Source organism: Pteropus alecto, unplaced genomic scaffold, assembly GCF_000325575.1.
Source record: "Pteropus alecto unplaced genomic scaffold, ASM32557v1 scaffold190, whole genome shotgun sequence".
Lineage (NCBI taxonomy): Eukaryota > Metazoa > Chordata > Mammalia > Chiroptera > Pteropodidae > Pteropus > Pteropus alecto.
The window spans coordinates 3,590,419-3,596,418 of NW_006430462.1; the positions used below are offsets into that span (position 1 = coordinate 3,590,419).

Genomic DNA, 6,000 nt, shown 5'->3' on the forward strand with positions numbered 1-6,000 from the left:
ATCTTTCTGGCGTCCCAGAGCTAGAAAATGGTGGCACTGACACTCCCAACTCTTACCCCACAAGGTCCCACTTGCACTGCTCTGTCAAGTGAGGCAACTCCTCCCTGAATGAAGACCTGGCAGAAGCACAGCTGCTCCAGGCTAAAGGGCATGAGAAATATGTTGGCACACATCCCTGCAGTCCCTCGAATGTTGAATGACAGGTTATTTCAGGGCCAGCTCATCCAGTTTGGACAGCAGGAGTGTCAAGTTTGATAATGTGCCTAGTGAAAGCCTGTCTAGGTGACCTTCCAGAGTTATGAGCCTCCTGGAACTTGGATGAAAACTGACTGGTCAAAATCAATGTCCTGAGACCTACTAGTAATTAAAGCCTCAAATAAAAAGGAACTAAAGGCAGGCAAATGCCACATGCAAATGTTCCTATATCAGCACTTAGTCTCAAGCACCTAATTTTAGAATCAGGTGCCAATTCTCAACTCTCTACAAGCAGTAATGTGTGGAAAGATCTGCTGTGAAGAAAAAGAGAAGTTCCCCTGGACTTGCAAAAAAAGTAATAGGGGCTTCTTCTAACAATACATAAATTAATCAAGATGTGGAGAAAGAGATTCAAAGATGATCTTGGATGGCACAGTGTGTTAGATCCTAGCAGCAGAAGATGCAGTAATCTTGGCTAATTGAGAAGTCTCACACTGACTAGCATTTGATACTGCAGAGCACTCCTTCCTTCTTGAAATACTTTCTTCTCTTGGATTCCAGGACGCCATGTTCTTGCTTTTCCTCCTACTCCACCGTCTGCTCCTTCTTAGGCTTTGTTGATTCTTTCTCCTCTCCCTCTCCTTCAACACTGGAGTGCCCCAGGGGTCATGCCTGGTACCTCTTCCCTTCTCCATCTACGCTACCTCACCTCTTTGGTTATACCATCCCGTGTCAAGGTTTTAAGTATCATCTACATGCTGACAACTCGTAACTTTACATCCCCAGGCTCAACCTTTCCCCATATATCCAAACTGCCTAATCTACATCTAAACTTGAACGTCTATATAGCTAATAGGCAGTCCAAACTTAATGTGATAAGAACTGATCTGCTTCCCTCCTCCCCACAAAAGGCTCATCCTGGAGTCTTCATCATCTAGTGACTGTCAACATTATCTTTAACAGGTTCTCAGACCAAAAAATCTGTTACCCTTAACAACATACACTCTCTCATATCCCACACCTAATCTATCAGCAAATCCTACTGGGTCTAACTTTAGAATGAATCTTTACTCCATGAAGCAGCTTCTCATCAGGATCATCACTACCACCAGACCCCAGGCCACTATCACCTCCCACTGGGATTGCTACCAAGCTGCTTTCACACTGCTCCCCACAACTCACCTCAGCAATAGGCAGAATGATCCTACTACAATCTAAGTCAGACAGTGGTTCTGTTCAAAACCCTACAGTGGTTCTCGCTTTCACTCAGAGTAAAAGCCAAAGTCCCAACCAGGACCTTATGACCTATAAGGCCCTGAATGAGATGTATAACCTCTTGTCTCTCTTATACACATCCTTCTCACCATTACCTCTTCGACCTCTTCTCCCACTATTCTCCCCATCGTTCTCTCAGTTCCAGCTATATGGGCCTCTTTGCTGACCTTTGAACAAAACAGGCATGGCTCCCCCTCAGGGCCTTTGCAAGCATGGTTCACTTTGCCAGGGAAGCTCTTTCTCCAAATAGAATCGTGGCTTAAGTCTCTCACCTAAGTCTTGGCTCAAATGTCACCTTCAGAGGCCTTCTCTGACCACTTTATTTCAAATTGTACACATCCTCAACCAATGCCCCACGTCCTTCTTCCCTCCCTTTGTTTTTTCTTCGAAGTATGTATCACCAGCATACTATAAAATACATTTATATTGTCTATTTTTTCTCTATATATAATATAAATTCCATGATGACAAGAATTTTGTTCATTTTGTTCACTACTAGCTCCTAGACTGGTACCTGGCAAATAGGAGGTACTCAAAAAATATTTGAATGATTAGTGCTTGGCTCTCCTCTTGGGGACATTTCACATTTTGTAAACCAACCTGAGCTAGAGAGCAGCTTCCCAGTGTTCCATCACAGGGTTTGCCAGGAGCCGAAATACATCTGCTCTCATTGTCAAGCTATTTTGGCAAAATCGAAATAAAAAATGCCAGACCCCACAGCCCATTTTACAGCCAATAAATATAAGGCAAGTAAATAAATGATAAGAGAGAAGAGAAAGGGCAAAGAATAGAAGATCAGGTGGAAACATCTCTAATGGGAGAAATGTTTTGGCTACTTCCTTTGGTGAGGCCAGACCACTACCCCTTGCTCCCATAGGCATCAGCTCACAGTGTCCAGAGAGGTGTGAGTCCAAATGCTGGGGGAGGAGCATCCAGGGGGTTGACACCGGCTATGATGTGAACACGGCTAGGCCCTTCCCTCTGCCTGTAACCCTCCAGGCCCACAGGAACTTCTGTGTTCCTCTAACTAGCAAGCTCTTCCCTGCCTTTGTACTTACTGATCCTCTTCCTGGATTATCCTGTTTGGCTTCTGGAGTGGCTGCTCCAATTTATCCTTCAAATTACATCATTTTAAAGATACCATCCCTGCAGGCACTAAGTAGGAATTTTTTTGTCCTCACTTCCAGTAGTCCTATTCATGTTTACTAACCACCTCCCACGTGTCATAAACAGGTCTACATTCTGGGTATGTAGCAGTAAATGAAACAGACAAGAATCTTTCCCTTCATGGAGTATACATCCTAATGGCAGACAGGGACCATAAGCAAGATAAATAAGTAAAACATACAGTATCTCAGAGAGTGATAAACGCTATGGAGAAAAGGAGAGCAGGGAAGGAGGATAGGGAATGTGGGGGAGGGGGAGGTTAAAATTTAACGAGGGTACCCATGGAAGGCCTCCTTGAGAAGGTGATATGTGACACTGTCTAGGCATAATAATGCAAAGGTTGGAGTGTATCTGGCCTTTGAGGAACAGCGGGAAGGTGATGTGGCTCGAGCTGAGTGAGCAATGAGGGAGGCAGTGCATTATGAGGTCAGAAAAGAATAGAAGTGGCCTTCCAGTTCAAGGTAAGGACTCTGGCTTTCACTATGAATGAGCTGGAAGCCACTGAGAATTCTGAACATTCTGACTTACATTTTAACAGGTGCTGGGTGCTATGCTTCTGTTTCCCTCATGGCTTATCCATTTCTCTAATTATTATATTTGTTTTCTATTCCTTCTCTGTCTGTCCCCCCCTTTAGAATGTAGTAAGCGATCAAAGGACAGAAACTGTCTGGCTTGTTTACCTATCCTCACACTTAGCCCAGTGCCAGGCACACAGGAGGGAAAGAAAGGAAAAGAAGGGAGAGAAAGAACAAAGGAAAAGAAGAAAGGAAGAAAGAAATGTTCAATGTATAAAGTTCTGTCCTCAGTGTCTCAACATCCAGCCATCCAGCCCTTAGAGGTCAGAGAATAAAGACCACAAAAGCAGATTCGACAGCTGGCTATAATGAAATTTTGTCATTCTGCTCTCAATATGCTTAAGACCACTAAAGCAATTAGGGTGTGGTAAAAAGTTTGTGTCACCCAAGTCTATTCCTCTACAGAACTCTGAAACTAAGGTTTTCAGTGCTGAAAGTGGACAATGAAAGGTTGGTTTTAAAGCTTTTGAGACCTGATTTCCAAATCTACCATCTTCCAGCTCAAGTCCACAGAGATGGTAACCTGGGGGGATCAGACTAAGGCATCCTGGCTGCAATGAACTCTGGGCATTCTGGAATCAACCAGCCATACTCTTATCTTAACTGGAAGCGGTCTCCTAATTTCAAAGAGACCCTCTTAATGAAGGTCAGAGGTCAAGCCCAAGACTAAAATCCCAAAAAGCATGAGGCTTGGGAGTTCAGATTCACAGCTCCTCAGCTCCATTAAATAACAGGAGACAATCCAAGAACAAGAGGTTAGGAAAGGAAAGCTGGCCACAGCAGGTAGGATGGGGGCTTTCTAGGGGTTTACACAACATAATAATGATACAACCATGCAAGTACTGTGTAGTGGTCAACATAACAGGAACAAACATATTACTACTGTAAAATGAAAATTACAATGTCACATACTTGAGGGGTTTGTAACCTAAAACATGTCAATATATACAAAGGCCTCAGGAGTGCCCAGCCACCTAGTACTTGATAAATGTTAGCAACTATTACTACTATATAGGGAGAGGTTACTGCCAGTACCTCCCTGCTGCTCCCCAACCCCCAGGTCTTTGGAGGCCCTGAAGCACACTAGTGGCTGGCTGGGTGGTAGAGACAGTAGTTCAAAAATAATTAATCCTACAATCTGGTCAGATTTCACCCCATTCCCCAGGGTGATGGGAGGATAGATAAGAGATCGTCTGGAATGTGCTTTGAATTCCTAAGGAGTCAAAGAATCCTGACAATTCAGTGCAATATTCATTCATTTGTTCATTTACTGAACATTTACTAAGCACCAACCATATGCCAGACACCTTACTAGGTGCTAGAGACACAGACAGTTAAGACAAGTCCTCTCTAAGAATTAAGAGCCGTTTACTTATAAGACAGCCAAGTAAACAATGACAACTCACTGTGATCAGTGCCACAGAACATCAAAAAGGGGTATCTAGTTCAAGCCTGCAAGGTAGAGGGAATGATCACAAAGGAGGCACCAAGTAGTGGTCCAGCAAAGGAAGGATGGTGACAGGAAACGGTGTTTAGGCAGTGGGAACAGCATAAAGCAAAGAGTTGGGACTTTACAGAAAAGCAGGAGTTTGATCGCAGCTTGAGGGGAGGTGGAAGAATGAAGTAGAAAAGATGAAGCAGAAGAGCCAGGCTGGGGTCAGAGCCCAAAAGGTCTTCAAAGCCATGCTAAGGAATGTGTGTTTTAGCCTGAGGGCAAAGAGGAGCCACTGGTAGATATTCAAGCGGGATTTTTTAAAAGGATTCTCCAATTGCTCAAGTGATATTTTCTCTCTGGAATTATTTTTCCACTCTGTATGAATAAAAAGAACACAAAACCATTTCTTGGTTGTGATGATTTATCAGTGACCTATCTTAGGCCAAAAGACCTGTTGAGAAAAAGAAACATCTTCAAGTAACACATGTGTCCCCTTAGCTTTTAGAAATACACCAAAGTGCAAAACCCATATCTAAGCCATATTTGCTCACTGTCAGCACCTCAGGCTTTGGTGCCAGGCATGGGGGTTTTCTGGGAAGTGAGCAGTTAAGACATGCAACAGTTTCATGACTAGAAAAAGATGAAAGTCCAAGCCCAAAGCCAGCAGGACCCACAGACTGAACTTGTTTTGAAACACTTTTAGGAAGTGAAAAGAGAAGGGTGGGATAAGTCCTGTGTATATAAAGTCTCTGTTTGCAGAAGGAAATAATACCCCACAAAACAGGGGTGACAGCCTTCCTCTGACAGAAGCCTGCAGTAGGCATCAAATGCCTAGGTTAAGGCACCTACTACAACAATAGGCTCTGCATAAATTTCCTCATCTGAAGCCAACACTGAACCAGCACTGGGGGCAAGGAAAGGAAAGTAGAGGCCAGTATTACTTTAGAGCAGAGGTAAAGGAGGGTCCAGCCTAAGTAAATTGTCTAGGTTACACTACCAGGAAGCTGCTGAGCTGGGCTTGGAATCCAGGGCTGACTGATGGGGAGTCAGGAATGCTTCTTCCATTATACCTCTGAGCTCTTCAAGCGGCTCAGGGTGAAGCCTCTGATAGATAATCTCTACATAACCTCTGAGGGATCTGATTCTTTGAGAACTAGTGAAGCTGCTCTTCATGACTGTTTCTAAGAGGTCAGAGGAGCCTGGTGGGCTCAACTCAGGACAGGGAGCCAGATGCTCTGAGCTCTGCTCATGTTCCTACCATCTGTGAAAAGCTGCTCCATCTCAAATCCTCCCTTGGAAGGATGGGGATAAGGTGACAATATTAAGTTTCTGTGAATTCAGTGGAACTAAAAA

General features: G+C 44.0%; 1 protein-coding gene across 5 annotated transcripts in view; it reads right to left on the reverse strand.

Moving 5' to 3' along the window:
- AP1B1 (adaptor related protein complex 1 subunit beta 1) overlaps positions 1 to 6,000 on the reverse strand; it is a 47,341-nt gene that overhangs the window by 39,702 nt on the left and 1,639 nt on the right. The gene's annotated exons all lie outside the window — the stretch shown is intronic.